We start from the raw sequence: 18,480 nt of genomic DNA, 5'->3' as shown, positions 1-18,480 counted from the left end.
CGTCTTGTGGGTGCCCCTGCGTGGTTTCCTCATGTTGTACGGGATGGGACAGACAGGGGGATTGGGACAGGTCATGGATGGATCTGACTTCGACATCCCCGTCTTCTGTGTCGGAGCATGCTGCCATCAATGGGGTGTCACCTATGGTGCTGCTGCCACCAGAGGCAGTGCCTTCTGTGGCATCCGTTGGGGGGACCTGTGGTGGTGGTGTTGTGGGCATGCTGGCTGCTGGGGTGCCTGTTGATGTTCCCTCCTCTGTGCTGCCACCTGATTTGTGCTGCTGCCGTGTCTTGATGCGTGCAGCTGAGGTGGAGGGTCTTTGGCCGTTGGTCTTGGCCCTCTTTGCAGGTGTGCTGGTAGGGGTGTCCTGATGCTCGTCGTTTGGATCGGACCCTGTGGTGGAGTAAAGGAGGGCGAGGGTTATTAATGGGTCTGTGGGAATTGGAATGGCATTGTATCACATGCATTGGGGTGGTACCTGAGGGTGATTTGGGTCGGGGCCTTGGAGGTGCTTTCATTTGTGTGTGGAGTGAGGGTGCAGTTGTTTGGCAGCCTGCAGTTAGGGTGTGCCTGCTGCACGTGTAGTGGGTGTTTTAGGGTTTTTTAATTATTTATGTATTTATTGTGAGTTTTAAAGTGCGCTATCAGGCCGATGTGTGTGGACGTTCTCCTGGACATGTGTTTATGTTGCACTATGTGGACACATGGTACTTCACATGATTGGACATTGTGGATTTAGCATTGTTTTATTTGGCCCACCTACCTGAATCTTCGGATGTCTGCACTCCTTTCTCCATCCCTCCGACTCCCTCTATGGTCTCCATTCCAATGGTGGAGGCACAGATTTCTTCCCAGGGGGTCAACTTGATGGGTGATTCAGGACCTCCCCCGGTGGCTGTGGCAATGTTGCGGTTGGCAGAAAGTATGCTACGGACGCGTAGCCGCAGGTCGTCCCATCGCTTTCTGCATTGCTGTGGGTTGCGGGGTGCGGTCCCCACCGCACTTACCCGCTGTGCCACCAGAGCCCATATGGCCTTCTTGTTCGCAAGTGCCGTCCTGGTCATTTGCGTGGAGAAGACGACGGCAGCATTCTCCTGGAGGGTCTCTGTTAGCACGGTGAGTTCCTCACAGGAGAAGTGGACCTGCCGCTTGCGGTCGCACGCTTTCTTCGCTACTTTTCCCATTTTTCTTGGTTTCGCTAGGGTGGATGACGGGTTGGGGTGTGTTTCAGGGTAGTGTTTTTAGTGGTTGTGTGGATTTTGTGGTTTTATAGGTGTACGGCGGGATGTTTCCCGTTCCGGGCCCATGTTTTTACTTCCGTTTCCGTATATTTACGGTCACCGTACTTTCCGGTTGGCGCTCACTGCGGTGTCCGCTAAAATGGGTGGCGGTATTGCACCTAGGGCGCCGTTTTGGGGTCATTTCCGCCATCGCGGACTTTGCACTTCCGCCATGGCGTGGTGCTCGTGCCCGATGGGTCGGAATGGGCCGCACTTTGCTCCTTCGTGCAATGGCGGAAACGCTATTTACGCTGTGGCGGTCCGGTCAGTCACTTTCCGCCAGGGTCGTAATGAGGGCCAATGTCTGATCTTGGGCGAACCCTTCCCTTTTTTGTGAGCTATATGCTGTAGGATAAGCTGTCCCCCCTCTTGAGAATTGTCCATTTTGTACATACCCTTTGCTCCTGCATGTGCGCACCATGGGCCCTTTCATCCCACATATCCAATACACAGGAGGAGCCCTTCTGACTAGTCCCCCTTGGTTACATGGTCCTTGCACATTCTGATTATCATTCTGCATTTTCTGAAATCCACCTTGGTCATTCAGCAACCCACCTCTTCCTCTATTTCCCATTCCTCTGCCTTGTGGCACAAATCCATTCACTCCTTGGCCCATCTGGCGCTGATTATTCGCTTCTGATGTACCTACTGCTTGCTGTATTCCCAGTCCTTCTCTACTTGTCAATACCACCACTTCTATGGCATATTTTGAAATGTTTTTCTAAACTTACTTGGTTTCCTCAATTTTCCCAGCATTGTTTGTCTTTTTATCCTTCTCCTGTAGCAGCCAACCGTAGGTACAGTTTTGCTTCCATTCCTACTTGCTTCTTAAGCACCTCTGTACCTGCCCAGACAATCCCTAACAAAAAAATACAATAAAATAATGCCACTGTTTATCACCTCGGCTCGCGGATTTCATGAGTTCAGTGCTCCTGAATATAAGCAAGCGGATCCTCATCCCCCTTAATTAAAGGAAATCTAACTTCTTTTACATCATATTTTTAGCAAAACATGATATCCCTAACTGGTGTTCCTACTATAAAGCGAAAGCATCCTGTATATATGTGTGTTTTTATTGCAGTATTGAATTCCTTCTTCTGACTACCTGTGTGTGTTTTTGTGAGCAGTGAGCCTGTAATCCATTGATTGCCTGTACTTCCACAAGATCATGTGTGTACATGCATGTGCGTGTATACGTGTGCGTGTATGCATGTGCATGTATACGTGTGCGTGTATGCATGTGCATGTGTGTGGGTGCATGTTCATGCATACAAGTGTGTGTACATGCATGTGTATATATGGGTGTATGTGTGTGCATGTGTGTGTGCATGTGCATGTGTGCATGCATGTGTGTAGGTGTGTGTGTGTGTGTGTGTGCGTGTGTGCATGGGTGTGTGTGTATGTGTGCATGCATGTGTGTGTGCTTGCGTCACTCCCCCTCTTCTTGTAAGCATATCATGACAGAGATTCCAACATTAATCATCTCCATTTCTTTCCCCATTAAATCAATTCATCACATATAATAATAAACAATGGCGTGCTTCAATAATTGTGCCAAGCCTCCCTCATTCTTCTTTATCAGTGCTCAGCCTACTTGTACTTATCCATAAATACAAATTCATTTAACAAACCCTCCAAAACCCTTAAATATTGGACTCCTTATTCTTAGAAGTCAGGCCACTCAGGGTGTATGCTTCTATAAAAATAAATGTTTTACCTAATGTTTTCTCAATACAATTGTTTAAATATATCTGTTTGCAGCATTACGACGGATGGGACTAGGTGAAAATGTTATCGCAATGGTCAAGCTGCTGTGTACACACAACCGGTGGTCTAGGTGAGGGTGAATGGTCAGATGATACCGCTAATGACCTTGGAGAGGGGAACCAGACAGGGGTGCCCACTCTCGCCTCTGCTTTTTGCCTTAGCGGTTGAGCCATTTGCTGAATGGATACGAGAACTACATATGCACCAAGGGGTAAGGTTACACACCCATAGGATAATAATTTCACTATACACGGATGACATGGTGATGTTCGTCAGGGACCCTAAAGTCAATCTAGACCCAATAATGAGGGGTGTCCAGAGCTTTGGGGAAATATCTGGGTTGAAAGTGAATGCCTCTAAGTCGGTACCCTTCCCACTGATGGAAGCAGTCAAGCAATACCATGATTGCTAGGGATTCCAGTGGCACATGACTCAGACCCGCTTTTTGGGAAATAGTGTTATGATATATGATATGATATGATATGGCATTTATAACATGCCTATACACAAGTGTTTCAAGGCGCGACGATGCGGGGGCGGAACAAGGGGAGACAGACAACGATCCTACCAGGCCAGGTGTCATTCAGATCGCGCAAGGGTAGAGGGGAAGGGAAAAGTGCAAGGGGGAAGGAAGAGGGGAAGTGCAGTACAGGGTTAGTAGAATAACAAGATAAATAATAAGGCCAGCTGGTGGCAAGTGCAAGGTAAGTGCAGACAAGTGCTGGGAAGTGGGGCTGTAGGGATACAGAGACAGTCCCACAGTGCAGGGGTTGCTAGTGAAGCAGTGCAGGGGAGAGTGGCAGGGCCAAGGACCAAGATCGGTGAATGGCCCAGTTGCAGATTCATTGCAATTTCAGTAATATTAGCAGGGGAGAGGGGGAGCGAAAGCGGAGGCAAAGAGGAAGGTTTTGAGGTGCTTCCGGAACCAAATATGGTTCTCCTCAAGTTTCAGGGAGGCAGGAAGGCTGTTCCAGAGGGAGGCCCCTGCTGCAGAGAGAGATCTACCCCAAACTCGTTGCTTGGAGAAGCGGCTGACCCTGAGGGAGTTGAAGGCGGATGAGCGAAGAGCTCGAGAAGGAAGATATTTAGGAAGAGAGAGTTGAAGGTATTTTGGCCCAAAGCCCCAGAAGACCTTGTGGACAATGCAGAGGGTCTTGAACTTAATCCTCGCATCCAATGGGAGCCAGTGTAGCAATTTCAGTCCTGGAGAGATACGATCCCTGGGCTTGAGGCCAAGGACAAGTCTTGCAGTTCTGTTCTGGATGAGTTGCAAAGGGCGGAGAGTAGAGGCAGGCAGATTTAGATAGAGGCTGTTACAGTAGTCCAGCTTTGAGAGAACCAGGGCTCTAGAGACAGTGAGCTTCTGGGGGAAGGAGAGGAAAGGAAGGATACCTCTGAGGAGGTGTAGCTGGTAGTGTGACTTCTTAGAGACGTCAGATATGTGAGGAGAGAAAGGGAGTGTGGAGTCGAAGATGACCCGAGGTTTTTTGCCATGCAGGTGGGAGCAGGAAGAGGGCCAAGAGAGGCCGGCCAGACAGCTGCAGGGAAGGAGGGAGTGGGTGTGCCGATGAGTAGAATCTCAGTCTTACTAGCATTAAGGCAGAGGTCACTGGCGGCACACCATTCCTGGATAGCAGATAGACAGTCAGAGATGAGGGAAGGAGAGGAGGAGGCCGAGGGTAGCCTGAAAATGAGCCGGGTGTCATCCGCATAGCACTGAAAGTTAGGGCAGAGAGCAGTGATACGGTGGGCAAGAAGTGCCAGGTAGAGAGGTTAGATCCCTGGGGGACACCACAGGTAGAGAAAAAGATGTCAGCGAGGAAGGAGCCCAGTTGGACCTGGCAGGGTCGATTGGAGAGGAAAGAGGTCAGCCACGCCAGAGCCTGACCAGTGATACCCAGGTTAACACGGAGATGGTGGCACAGGATGGTATAGTTGACAGTATCAAAGGCAGAAGAGAGATCAAGCAAAATGAGAACACATAGAGTGTTTGAGTCAAGGTTCGAGAGCAGGTCCTCACGGATGTTCAGGAGAGCAGTTTCCGTGCTTCTGGCAGCTCTGAAGACAGACTAATGGTCGTGAAGACTACCAACAGATTCAGTATGGAGATTAAGCTGGGAGATGGCCAGTTTCTCCAGGAGCTTGCCCAGGAAGGGAGTGATGGAGATTGGGCGGTAGTTATCCGGGCAGGAGGGGTCGGAAGAGGGTTTCTTAAGAAGGGGGTGCACAAGGGAGTGCTTGAGGGGGGATGGGAAGACTCCAGAGGCGAAGGAGTGATTGCAGAAGTCAGCCAGGGCAGGAGCCAAGGAGTCGATGCGGTCCTTGATGGTTTTGGAGGAGCATGGGCGGACCTGTTTTGACAAGACTTTCATAGATCGGACTTGTCTCGAAACCTTGTCAGCAGAAAAAAAGGGGAAAGGCAGAGAAGGAGGGAGGAGGGGTGGCTGCAGAAGTGCCAGAGGAAGAGCAGGGAATAGAGGGGGGGGTGATAGGAGGATGTCCTGAGTTTTTGAAATGAAGTGAGAGGCCAATGTCGTGCAGAGGGCCTGGGAGGGGACAGGAGCGGTAGCGACTGCAGCAGGGTTGGCCAGCGCCTTGCAGATTTTAAAGAGTTCGGCCGAATTGTTAGATGCCGCAGAGATGCGGGCTTGGATAAGGGCTCTCTTCTTGGTGAGAACGGAGAGCCGGTATTGCCTTTGGAGCAGGCGGCAGGCCAGTTTGTCAGAGGATGCATATGAAGAACGCCATTTCCTCTCTGCCACCCTGCACTTGCGTTTAAGGGTGACAAGATCCGAGTCATACCAGGAGTTACATTTGGCTTTGGGCTTCAGGCGGATTCTCATGACAGGGGCAAGGATATCAAGAGTATCAGATATAGCAGAGTGAAGAGTGGAGAGGGCTATGTCAGGGTGGGAGTCAGCCGAAGGAGGAGGGGGGGCGAGAAGGAGGCAGTGAAAGCCTCAACTGACAGGTGCTTCATGGGTCGGATGACCGAGAAGGAGGGTGGCAGTGAAGAGGGTGGCTTTGCCTGTGGGGTAGGGAAGGTGAGGTGGGAGGGTAGGAGAAAGTGATCACTCCAGGAGAGAGGAGTGGAGAGAGGGACAGAGAGGGGAAGGTCAGAAGAGATTAGAGCATCAAGAGTGTGCCCTGCAGAATGAGTCGGCCCAGACGGGAAAATAGAGAGTGAGAGAGAGTCACAGAGGTCGCAAAAGTGTCTATAGGGGGGACAGGAGGCATCCAGGTGGATGTTGAAGTCTCCAAGAAAGAGGAGTTGAGTGGTTGAGGACAGGAGTGAGGAGGAGAGTTCCGACCACTCGGAGAGGAAAGAAGAAATTTGACCAGGGGGTCTATAGATAGTAGCCACGGTAAAGAAATGGCTAGAAGAGAGAGAGAGTCGGCAGACAAGGCATTCAAAAGAGGAGTAAGTCTGCATAGGAGTGATAGTGGCAGGAATCCACTCAGGGAAGATAAGTGCACACCCCCCCCCAGCACGGTTGGGCCTGGGCACGGAGAGGATCTTCTAGCCGTCAGGTAGGAGTGTGTCAAAGCTGGTGACAGAGCTGGCCGTGAACCATATCTCGGTGCGACCGAGGACGTCAAGGTCCAGTTCCTCAAGAAGGTGACAGATGTCAGAGGAATGTTTGACGGCAGAGCGAGAGTTAAGTGTGGCAATGTGGAGAAGGTTGCCAACCTTGAAGGACTTCCGGGGAGGGGTACAGATCAGAGGTACGCCCTGCGGAGGTGAGGGACCACAAGAGGGGGCAGGGAGGGAGGGTGGAGGCAAGGTAGCCGAGGACAGAGGAGGGGGGACAGCAGGGGAGGAAAGGAAGTTGATGAGGCACGGGAAGCGTCTATCAAAGAGGTGAAGGTTGGCCTGAGGGCCTTGGACCAAGACGGTCCCATTAGCGTAGACATTAATAATGGCCTTGGAGGAATGGAAGGAGGCCAAGAGGACATCCCAACGGGTGCCACCATTAATGGGAGAAGAGGAGAAAGGAGATGACACAGAGACCATATGAAGAGTCCATAGGTCAGGAGAAAGCACGAAAAAGAGGATGTCAGTGAGAGTTTCCTTGGAGGAGGCACTGGTGTAGGTGTCAGCGATAGGGAGGCCTGGGTTGGCGACCAGGATGTCCTTTTTAAACTTTTTCCTACCAGATTTAGTGAGGAGAGCAGGATAGTCAATGGAGAAGCAGTTAGAGAAGATAGGCGAGATAGAGAGCACCATGGAATAGGAGGGAGGGGGGGAATACAGACGAGAGTAAGCGGACAGGGAGTGAGGGGCAAGCCCTAGTTTACCACATTTCAGAACAACAGTACACACAGTAAGTGCGTATTAGGTACCCAGTGGAGAGGCCACCTAAGTTTGAGAATCCTGCGACGGGAGAAAAAGCCCTAGTTTACCACAAATTGCAGAACACAGCAAACACAGTAATGTGTATTAGGTACCCAGTGGAGAGGCCACCTAAGTTTGAGAATCCTGCGAGGGGAGAAAAAACCCTAGTTTACCACAAATTGCAGAACACAGTAAACACAGTAATGCATATTAGGTACCCAGTGGAGAGGCCACCTAAGTTTGAGAATCCTGCGAGGGGAGAAAAGGACCTAGTTTACCACAAGAATGCAGGGCACAGTGAAGTGTAGACACCATGGAAAGTGAACAGGTGTAGGTGGGCCAGGGAGCAGGAGGAGCTGACAAGATGGAGCGGCGGAACGGCGCCTGGCGTCCCCTGCGGACACCTGCAGACACCAACAGGAGCCGCAGCCAAAGGAGCCGCCCTTTGCCTAAGGGGCCCTTAGCCATGGTGGGCTGCCGGGCAGGGGGCTGCCCAGGAGGGTCCGTATAAGGGGGGAGGGTTGGGGAGGTGGGCGGGCAGGGAGGCTGGATGGAGGAGGGCACCAGGAAGAGGCTGCAAGGGAAGGGGGGAGGAGGGATGAAACCGTGGTATCCCATAGCAACTACCTGAGAGTCCTAGATCAAGCTCGAGCGGCAATGATGCATTGGACAAATCTCCCCCTTACTCCATACGGTTGGGTATCCCTTGTTAAAATTACACTGCTCCCTAGATTCATTTATGTATTTCTGAATGCTCCAATAGGAATACCCGGGTAATACTTTCGTAATGCGAAGTCAGCAATCTCACTGTTTTTGTGGGTGGGGAAACCTGTTAGAGTATCGTGGGACAAGTTGGTGGCACCTATTCCCGAGAGGGGACTGGCACTACCCGACCTTGAAATATACTATAATGTAGCACAGGCGAGATATCTTAAGCACTGGTATGAGGCACACGGAGATAGGAGGCATGTGGGAGTGGAAAGAGCAGTGGCAGCTCCAGACCTCCTAATATCAGTCATTCTTACAGAACCTAGTGGAGATGACCTGCAGAACATGGACGTGTCTTGAGCATAAAAAGAGGGGGCAGGTTCTACACTCGCTCAGACTTCCCGTGGTGCATGTACCAGGGATCCGAATTACTGCAGAATCAGGTTTTGTAGACTTGATGAGAAGTCTGGGGTTATCTAACTTCGGGGATTTTTTCCCAGAAGGGAAATTTATAACTCTGGATTAGATGAAAGAGAAGGGGGCAATGTCCACTCTGGACATATTTATGTAGGACATATTTATGTATTTCCGCTTAAGGGTGAGACTGCACCAGGTATTCACCACACTCCCAGAACAACCCCAGATCTCCCCCATACTGAACAAACTACTACAGGGTATGGTTAGAAGTAAAGTGACATCCGGATTATAAACTATTTACATACACACTAGGAGTAGGGACTGAGCTTCACCAAGGGCAAAAAGGGAAAAATCCTTGGGGAGGAAAATTCCAGAAGATGTGTGGGCATATTGTTGCATGGAGATAATAAAGGGGGCCATTAATGTGAGATTTAAACTAATCCACTTTAAATATATACAGCAGTTTTATTACACCCCAGCTAAACTAAAAGGTTACTTCTGAGATGCAATGGGGAGATGCAACAGGTGCAGCACTGAACATGCAGGCTTTCTTCATGTATCTTAGAACTGTCTGATCATACAACGATACTGGAAGGAGGTAGTTGATATGGTTAGTGGCGTCATAGGCCAAAAGATACGTCCAGAACCATTAATAGGACTACTGGGTTGTACCAAAGCAGTCCCCAAACATACCAGAAAACTGATTAGTCTACTGCTCATACTGGCCAAACGGCAGGTGGCAATGCATTTGGGGGGGGGTGAGGAGCCCCAGGCACTCACAATGGAAGTAAGACATAATGTATTGCTTTGATACGGAAAACGGCTGGGGGTCTTTGAACCTAAATCGTCAATGTCAGTAATAATTGAGATGCGTATACACACTTCTTGATCCAACAATCCGAAGACACAGAGGAAGTGTAGTCTACACTAGAAGCCGAGTGTTAAATGAAATGAATAATGTGTAACAGTGTAGTGGCGAGATCTGGGATGTGGTAGAGGAATCGCGCCAATGCTTCCATCTGATTACACGATTACAAGACTGGTGTGACTCACGGCATGGAACATATGCATATCAAGACACATGGACAGTGATATATCCTGGAGAGATGGTGGGGGTGTACCGGGGTTGGGGGGGCAAATGGGATTGTAAGCACACAGTGCTGACTGTTTGTTTTTGTGTTAATAAATAGCAATAAACAAAGTTAAAAAAATGGTTTAACTATATCATGCCACTTGTCCATATTGTGTGACCTTAGTCCTAGGGTGCTTTGTGAGCACTTCATCTCATTAACCCACTGCTTCTTTATTCTAAATACAAATTCTTGCATCAAAGCATGCTTTTCCAAAATTCCTACCTAAAAAGATGGTTTTGTTTCTTGTATTCTTGCTATTCCCCATAAATACTCACTATGCTTAGTTTAATGTCATTCATTACTGCATTAATATACTTGTTACTGTAATTTGCACTCATAATTACATTTCTATTCTCAGCGACACCTTTTTCACAATTTGTGTGATTCTAGACACATTCATCATTTTTCTTCTTCAAATGCTCTATATTGTATTGAATTGCTTTTATAGTGGGGGAAACACTGCCCCCCCTCTTGAAACCTATCCAATCTGCTCTAGCCTTGGTGTATATGCCTAAAATGTACATGTTATAAAATCTCCATGATTCTACATTGTATTCTGGTGCATATCGCATATCTTCTCTCTGTCCCCAATTACCAATATTCTCATCATTCTGGTCAACAACAGCACTTTCCTGTGCTTTCATTTGAAATCTGTCTTCCTTTTCACAGCACACTGAAATCCGATTAGAAAAACATTTTCTCTCTTTTTCTCATCTGTGCAATTGGCCCATGCATGCCTTATGAACTATACCTTTTCAAAAATGTCCCATCAATCACCAACAAAAAATGGCTATTTGCTCAACATAAAATCAACACATAAGGGGTGATCTAGTGTGTGCCCAACAAAGACAGCCTTGAACCTAAACAGTGACTCAAATGTGTTTCCCCAGCTCACACACATACAATAACTGGGAATAACTTCCCATTAAAAAACAGTATTAAAAAAAATAAAGTGCAACCACATATAATTGTCCTGCCCAAAATCAAAAATGTCTTAAAAATATACACCCTCGCTTGACTAAACAACCAGGGGTGTAATTACTCCACAATATATTAATCCAATCCAGCGCTTCCCTTAGAATCTGTTTTTTAATAAACCTGCACTAATGCCATGATAAAAAATGCTGTTTTAGGAAATCTGCCAGTGGTAATAGCGCGCATTTTCCCCATTGGGCCCAATAGGGAATGAGAAATTCCCAAATTGACCCAATGGGGAATGGGCATTCACCGTTCCGGTAAACCTCTGATCTGGAGCTAATAGTGGCGGGGGGTTTGGCGGTAGGGCTAATAGCGCCGGCAGTAATACCACCGGCGTTACTGCCCAACTCGTGATGAGACCCATGGTGTCCTCATTTTTTGCCCATGGCTCCGCTAGTGTTTAAAAAACAAATTGTCAACAGCATATTGCTACTTTCTTTGTGCAGACTGGCTCAACTCCATTAACTTTACAGAACTATCCCTGTTTTTAACTATAAAACAACTTTGTTTTTTCCCAGAACTTATTTATCATTCTTTTTGGCTGCATCACGGTTTTCTCTAGCTTTGAAAGGAAATTCTGGCCGCTCCCAGCAGCGTAAATTTAAACATATTTCACTCATGTATGTCAGTGCTGGCTTTCTGACAATTGCGCACATCGCATACAAAATGACTTATCTCTGTGTTGTTTCACTTTCAAAGTATGTCATATATCACATTCACTTCACTTTTTGCTGGAGAAAAGGAATCTGGTGTCGGTTTTTGTGTCAAATTAATTTAAAACCTCTATTTATCCTTATTTTCTTACTGTATTTCCTTTTCTGAAGCAAGACTGATTTCTCTTACATGTCATGCCTTATCTTTCCTTCGTTTCCATGATGTGTTTAGCGGTTTTCTACCGTGCAAGGCTTTTTGGCTTGCTAAGACTGTTACCGGTATATATATATATATATATATAATGTAGCCCCCTATCTGCCTTCACTTGCCTGCCTCAAAGGGTAAAATATGGTCACAATTTTGACTATATTTTATTTTTTTCCCTGGTTTTTCCTCTATAAAATTTCAGACAGCGCATATGAGCGCACCCATCAATGATTTTCTCAGACCTGTGCCTTTTCAATACTTTCTGTCTATTTCTGGGTTGGTGCAAATCACCTACCCTAAATAAATTATATAATTCTTTGACTTCATCTCAACTTTGTACAACTCATTGTCGCTCCTTGACACCTCAATTTAAAACAGACACATAAACAGACAGACAAAGTAGTCAACTCTTCACATTAATCCTCAGCGCTCTTCGCTTTATCTCTGCCCCTAAATATATCCCGGTGGGAGTTTAAGTCATTATTTTACAGGGACCTGTCCTCTGCATCTCCTAGGTTTACTTCAATTGAAGTGTATAATTACTTCTTCTGAAATCCCTTGGACCAGGACTCTCTGGTCCTTTTATCTCCTTATCTCTTGTCTATATAGACAAAAACACCACTCATTATCCTTTCTACACTATTTCTAGGTCCCCCATTACTTTTTAAACCACTGATTACTTTTTTAAACTACTGATTACTACTGATTATTTTTGAGAACTGCTGAATACTTTTTTATTCTACCATAATTAATATATTCATAAAATGTTATTTTTTTCCTTCTCTGCCTCTGTCCCCACAATGCATACCATAATATACGCATGCCAAAGTGTGCCATAATATTATGCTAACAGCCATGGGGAGACCTTCCCTGACAAAATGCGGGCACACTGCAGATTCATTTACTTACCCTGTCACTTTCCCCGGGCATCTCCCCATCTCTGTCAGCATGTCAGCATGAAGCCTGGGTTCATGTCCCTGGAAGATTTTCAGGGTCCCTTTGCCTGGTCGCCATGTGTAAAGGTGGTCCCTCTGAACTTGATCAGCTTTGGCTTATGCAGACTCTGGCACTTGAGACTGCACAAAGGAGGAAGTGACGCATGGGTACAAATTCACAGCCATCTTTTATACGGTTCAAAAAGTCATACTAAAAGGCACACTGAGCTGCTGCAATCAGCTTGCTTTTATATGCTTTATCCAATGACGCAACACGTTCATGCAAATTCAGGATACAGGTCTAATTGGTTCTCTTAACTAGAATATAAGCCCTCCTTGTCTTTGATTGGTTGGCTTATTTGTCACTCACACAGCCCACATAAGCTTATTTTGGCAAGCACTGGCTGACTGACACATAAACTGATAAGCTTATTTTAGACTCATCTAAACATAATTACACATTCTTTAAAGCCTGCCAAGAAACAGCTCTTATCTACTTCTTGAGGTCTTGCCAAATTTACTTGGCAGCTAATACTGTGAAAAACTTCATGAGCTCATTTTAATTGTTGTCAAGTAAGCAGCTGTTTTGCCTAATTGATAGCTTTCCCATGCCTTTATCTAATTTACTATGAATCATGTCTGCTTTCTTTGCCAACATTGCTAAATATACAATCCCAGACGTGATTTATCTCACAATGAACTGCTGCCAAAGAATAGTCAACATCAGCATGATTCAGGCCTTTTGACACCCACTCCCAAGACACTGTTTTGTTTTTGGAATCCATTTTAGAATCCATCTCAGCATGTTCAGTCTCGCTAACAAACAGTACATCGTTATTTACTTATGAGCATAACTCATTTTCTATCCAGTTTTCAGATTATATATTTACATATTCATGATGTGCGTTTAATACCCGAGTCACCCTTCACTTCCTGAGTCATTCTGACCCTAAAAATATGTGTCACCTCACATGCACTCTTTATCTCCAAAAAGCATTGTAATTCTGATGTTAGCAATACTGGAACCATTGATCAACCTATCATGTTATCTGTGCTCAGTTTGAGGTGGGGAGGTCTGGTACCCTCATACAGTAGTAAGCTCAGGCAGTGAAGCTAAACCTTGGGAAAATTTGTTAAGGGCTCGGGTGAGAGTCGTAGCAGCCCAAGCGAAGGTGATGGATAACAAATATGGGAAATTCACTTTAAAACCTACACTGGATTTCTACAAGATGAAAATGGTTCCCAAATGAACTCACGGTGCAGAGACACAACTAGCACTATTGTGGAAACTATGGAGGGAGATGGAGGGCTCATTCTGGAGGTGGATTTTGAGCCTCCTGAAAAGAGTCTCCCCAGCATCAATAAGACACAAACTGCCATTAACCTCAATTCATGGAATTGTTGCATGGAAGACCATGGCATTATTCAGGAAATTCATCATGAAAGACACTCCAGACCCATACACAATATTAAAGCTCCACAAGGCCCGAGGCAGACTTCTAGTGGAAGAATGTAAAAAGAGATGTGATGACATTTTAAGAAGCACAGGAATTATGAGAGAACTTCCAATCTCCAACCCGGACAAGGCAAAGCAAATGCTATGGGAGGCTGATTGGATCCAGACCACACACACAAGGGGACCCCGACAAGTTCAATTTCGATTGGTGGAACACCCAAAGATCATACAACAACCCCCAAAGACATTTGTTAAAATTTCCCAGTAAAAGGATACAAAAAATCTATCTGAGAATACAATTAAACTGCTTGCCGACCAAAAGCTCACTAAAGATATTTGAAATTAACACTGAAGATTCCACCTCTAGATTTTGCCAAACAAGGAGTCAGAAGGAGACACTAAAACATATAATCTTGAGATGTACAGCACTAACAACTAAAAGGACTATCCCCATCTGGGTACCATCATATGGACCAAAACCTCATACTCGCCGGTGGATTGGTGGGGAACAGTTGGCATGGGGAGGTTTTTAGGCCGATATGTCCCCTAATAAAATTCAAAATTGAGCACTTACTTCTAGGTGAAGGGAACAAACCCAATGAATCAGAAAGAAGACTGGAAGATGAAAAGTACTTGGAAGGCTTGCTGTCTTTGCCACCACCAGGTATTCAATGCTTGGAAGAGGCAAAATCATTCACTTTTTTTTCTTTTAAATGACTTGAATGATTTTAACTGACTCAAGAATGGCTCCCTTGAAAAGAAAGGATGGATGATGGATGAAATTAGATGTGTGTAAATAGATAAAGGTTTGTAATGAAACCATGTATCTTAAAAAAAATACTTCTGTAGCTTGGACGAAGAATACTGGTGGGCATACCTGATGAACGGAGAAGACATCAAACCGGTGATTGCAGTAGGAAATTTTATGGAAAGTCTTAATCTGGACACTAAATAACTTGAAGAAAGAAAGGATCCAGAATAACAACTGTAACCGAGATTCAAGAAAACTTTTCTTCTTTCTTTTCTCTTCTTTTGTGTTCAGCAAAGAAAGACCTTTAAATAAACATGCACTCTCATCTAAAGGAACGAAGTGAGATAAAGAATATCAATCTCAAAGCCTCACAAAACTTGTAAAAACTAGTAAATATTTGAATCAAGTATAATTTAAAACAAAAATAACCCATTTAACTCTTTCTTCTGTCACATTGACCTTCTCTTCAACACCTCATCCATGAGACCACGATTATGCTAATGGAGTTTTTAAATGTCCTTTAAAACTCCACTGCCCACAGCCCTGAATCTGATTCTACACTCTCTGACTACTACCTGGCACTCTTTCAAAGCTTACCTCTGCATGACAAAAGGTAACTCACTCAACCTCATATTTCTCTCTTCACACATCACCACATCACCGCCAGAGACTTCATCATCAATCCCTATAAATCTGACCACTCCTCTCTACTCATTTCACCATCACCACCCCCGGGGTTCTCTCTCCCCACCACCAAATGCAATTTTAGACCAAACTGTCCACATCCCTCTGGAGCAGATTTCATATCCCCTGCCTGTGTATACAGTCTTAAAAAGTCCATTCAGGATTTAATCACTGCATAAAAATTGATATTACCTAATACGTGATTGCCTACTTCTGAATTAAACAAGCAGCAAAAGTGTGTTTGTTAAGGGAAACTCATCCACAAAGAGGCAGGGGGCACTCTATGGTATGTAGTTCTGTTAGAGGATTACCCTGAAGTAAATAAGAGTTCACCTCTGCATACTATTGAGCCAAAGTGCATTCTGGGCTCTGAACCAAGGTAGACTGCATATATTATTTTGTGGGAAGATATTCTTAAGGGGCCTCTGTGCTCCTTGATGAAAAATGCATTCTGTGTAAGGGAAAGTGTATTTGTATAAATGTAGTCCTATGGGTACTTCATACTGAATAAATGGCATTCCTTGCAATGTAGTATTGGGTGTGATCGGGGAGGCATTTGAACTGTGGATCAAATTGTTTCTTCACATAGTGTCCTTTGGAATCATCTGTCTTGGGAGAAGCCCTCTGATATATAGGTACACATAGGGCCCAATTCATGGAATTCATCGCGTGGAAAATAGGGTACTTGTGTGCCATTCTGCCTGCAAATCCCTGTTCGTCAATTCATGTAATCAAATGTTTGGTACATTTCCTGGACTTGCGTGGAGTTTACGCATGCTTGACGCGTCTCTGCGAGCCATCGAGGCCCTTGCACAAGACTCCACGCTGAGCCTTGGCATGGCTTGCACTGAGGGCTGGGAAGGGGACGGAACTCCATAAATTTGAAGAACTTCCTCAAAAATGGGCGTTCTGAGTGATGGCCTGCAGGCAGTCACTCGCACGCCCACAATTGCGCCGCACAAGAAATATTTATGGATTAGATTGTGCAGCCTCCCGGCCGTTAAATGGCAGTGCAAGTCCTTCATACGATCCACCACCCGAAGGTAGGCATAGGTGCACTTGCACGTAGAATTTGCAGCATTGAGTTGGGGTTGCATGTTGGATTTTGGGGGGTGTGTACACAACCAGGGTTCCAAACATTCTTGTAAGCATGTAAACAGTGTAGCCGGGACAGGAATGGTTTACTGATGTTCGCACGCAGAATGTCTGAGTTTAGACCGAGTTTTGATTTTTCATACGCAGGTTGTTGGGGTGCCGGGAACAGTGATGGGGGGACCCTGTGCATGGACTCCGAGATGCATGCCTGCTTGCGCGGAACCCAATGAACTGTTTGAAGGGTGTGTGTATTTGTGCGAAGGGACGCACACAAAGGTGGCTGATCTGGCTTTTTATGCTTTGCATGTGGGTGTGTTGGGGGCGTTCCGGCCGCGACTTGCGAATACGATTACTTTGCATGATCAACTCCATGAATATACAGGGGGTGCATTTTTTCATCTGCATGCAGGCTCGTGCAGTGTCCTTCTTGCCGTGCGGACCTTGAAGGATTTCTGTGCAAACTTCCATGAATTGGGCCCTTAGTATTGTGCAGGCCTTTTTCTTAAGTCACCTGCTTATCTGCACTATGAGATGCAACATTTATTCAGGTAATTGTAGCTCTTTGTAAATAACTGTACTCTCAAGAGGAATGCATTCTGGCACCACTATTGCACAAAGCAGGGTATACTTAGTAAAACAATGTATTCAGTTATATGCCCCCTTTTTTGGAATTTGCACAGAATGAGCCTAATAAGATACGGGACATCTAGTTATTTGCAGGAGCCTGTAACGAAGAAAGGCAGAGTGAATGTCGGTGATGACATTAGTAATGAGTGGGACATGATTAATTCTGGGACATAAAGGGCCCGATTCATGAAATGTTTTGAACTTTGCAAAGTGACTTTGCACTGCAACAAACACCCTGATTCATGGAGCAGTGCAAGTGCAAAGTGACTTTGTACTGCAAACATACACTTTGCACTGTTCCATGAATCAGGGTGTTTGTTGGCAGTGCAAAGTCACTTTGCACCGTGCAAAGAATTCCATGAATCGAGCCCATAGTCTGATCTCAAGTTCAGCTCATTCTGGAACGTAGGACAGGTTTAAACTTATAAACTTGATCAGCCTGTGCAAAAAAGCAAGCAATATGGCAAGTGTGTGGGGTACCACGGAATAGGGTAGCAACACCTGGCTTGTTGCAGACCTAACTGTGTATGAGCTCCCATGTCCCGATACACTGGATGAGGATACAGCAGGCTCTCTACCTTATGAAATCAACTTATCAACTGTATCTGTCAAGCAATCTCCATCTTACAATTCAGAGACTTCTAAAGACCATGCTTTCGAATCAATATTGAGAACCTTAGCAGCTACACTTATATCACTGCACATGAGGTTTCCCCTTCCCCTACATCAACCATTTGCCGCCTTGAGGGCTCTATGTAGAAATGTACTTTGTGTTGTGTGGTATACAGATAAATAAGCAGAATGATCATGGTATGTTATACCCAAAAGCTCTAGTTGACCTATGAGCTGCACCCGGGTACATGATGCCTTTAACTGGTCACAACTTTAGACATGGGCGAAGACTGACTGAAGGTAGGTTTATTTGACTTCATAAGGGATCGCATCACTGCACCAATCATATGATGCGAGTACCTAACCATGTGTGGGCACATCTATCATTTGATGGCTGGTCTTTTCTTCTCACGAGTCTGCCCGCATGATTATGAAGGCTGTAGCTGGGCAAAGCAGATTGTTAATGGTGTTAAATAAAGCAAGACAGATCAGCTTTATCACTGCGTCCTGTTTGTTGGGGTGACAGCCTCATCTCCCCCTTACATATCCTTCCTCCTCTTTATTTTCCCTAAATGACTTTTCCAATGACCTTCAACAGACTTTGACCGTTTTTTGCGGAAAAGGGAAAGGAGAAGTGGGGGAGGAAGTGGAGGCACCCCATTTCTATCCCATCCCACACTATTCTTCTCTAACACCGAGTGCATTTTTTGGATCGTTTTCTCTCTAAATCTGCCCCCCTGCCTCCTTGTCCCATTACCCTATACCTAATGCCCTTCGTTTATTTTTGCATGGCACACTTTTTTACATTTATTTTTCGGGATTGCCGTGGTTTGTCAGTGA

General features: G+C 45.8%; 1 protein-coding gene across 4 annotated transcripts in view; it reads left to right on the top strand.

The window, feature by feature from the left end:
* MYO3A (myosin IIIA) overlaps nucleotides 1-18,480 on the top strand; it is a 2,295,212-nt gene that overhangs the window by 1,176,781 nt on the left and 1,099,951 nt on the right. The gene's annotated exons all lie outside the window — the stretch shown is intronic.

The sequence above is a fragment of the Ambystoma mexicanum genome, chromosome 2q (genome assembly GCF_040938575.1).
Source record: "Ambystoma mexicanum isolate Mex_15411 chromosome 2q, UKY_AmexF1_1, whole genome shotgun sequence".
Lineage (NCBI taxonomy): Eukaryota > Metazoa > Chordata > Amphibia > Caudata > Ambystomatidae > Ambystoma > Ambystoma mexicanum.
The sequence above is the reverse complement of the archived record's forward strand: the minus strand, read 5'-3'. Positions and strand labels throughout refer to the sequence as shown.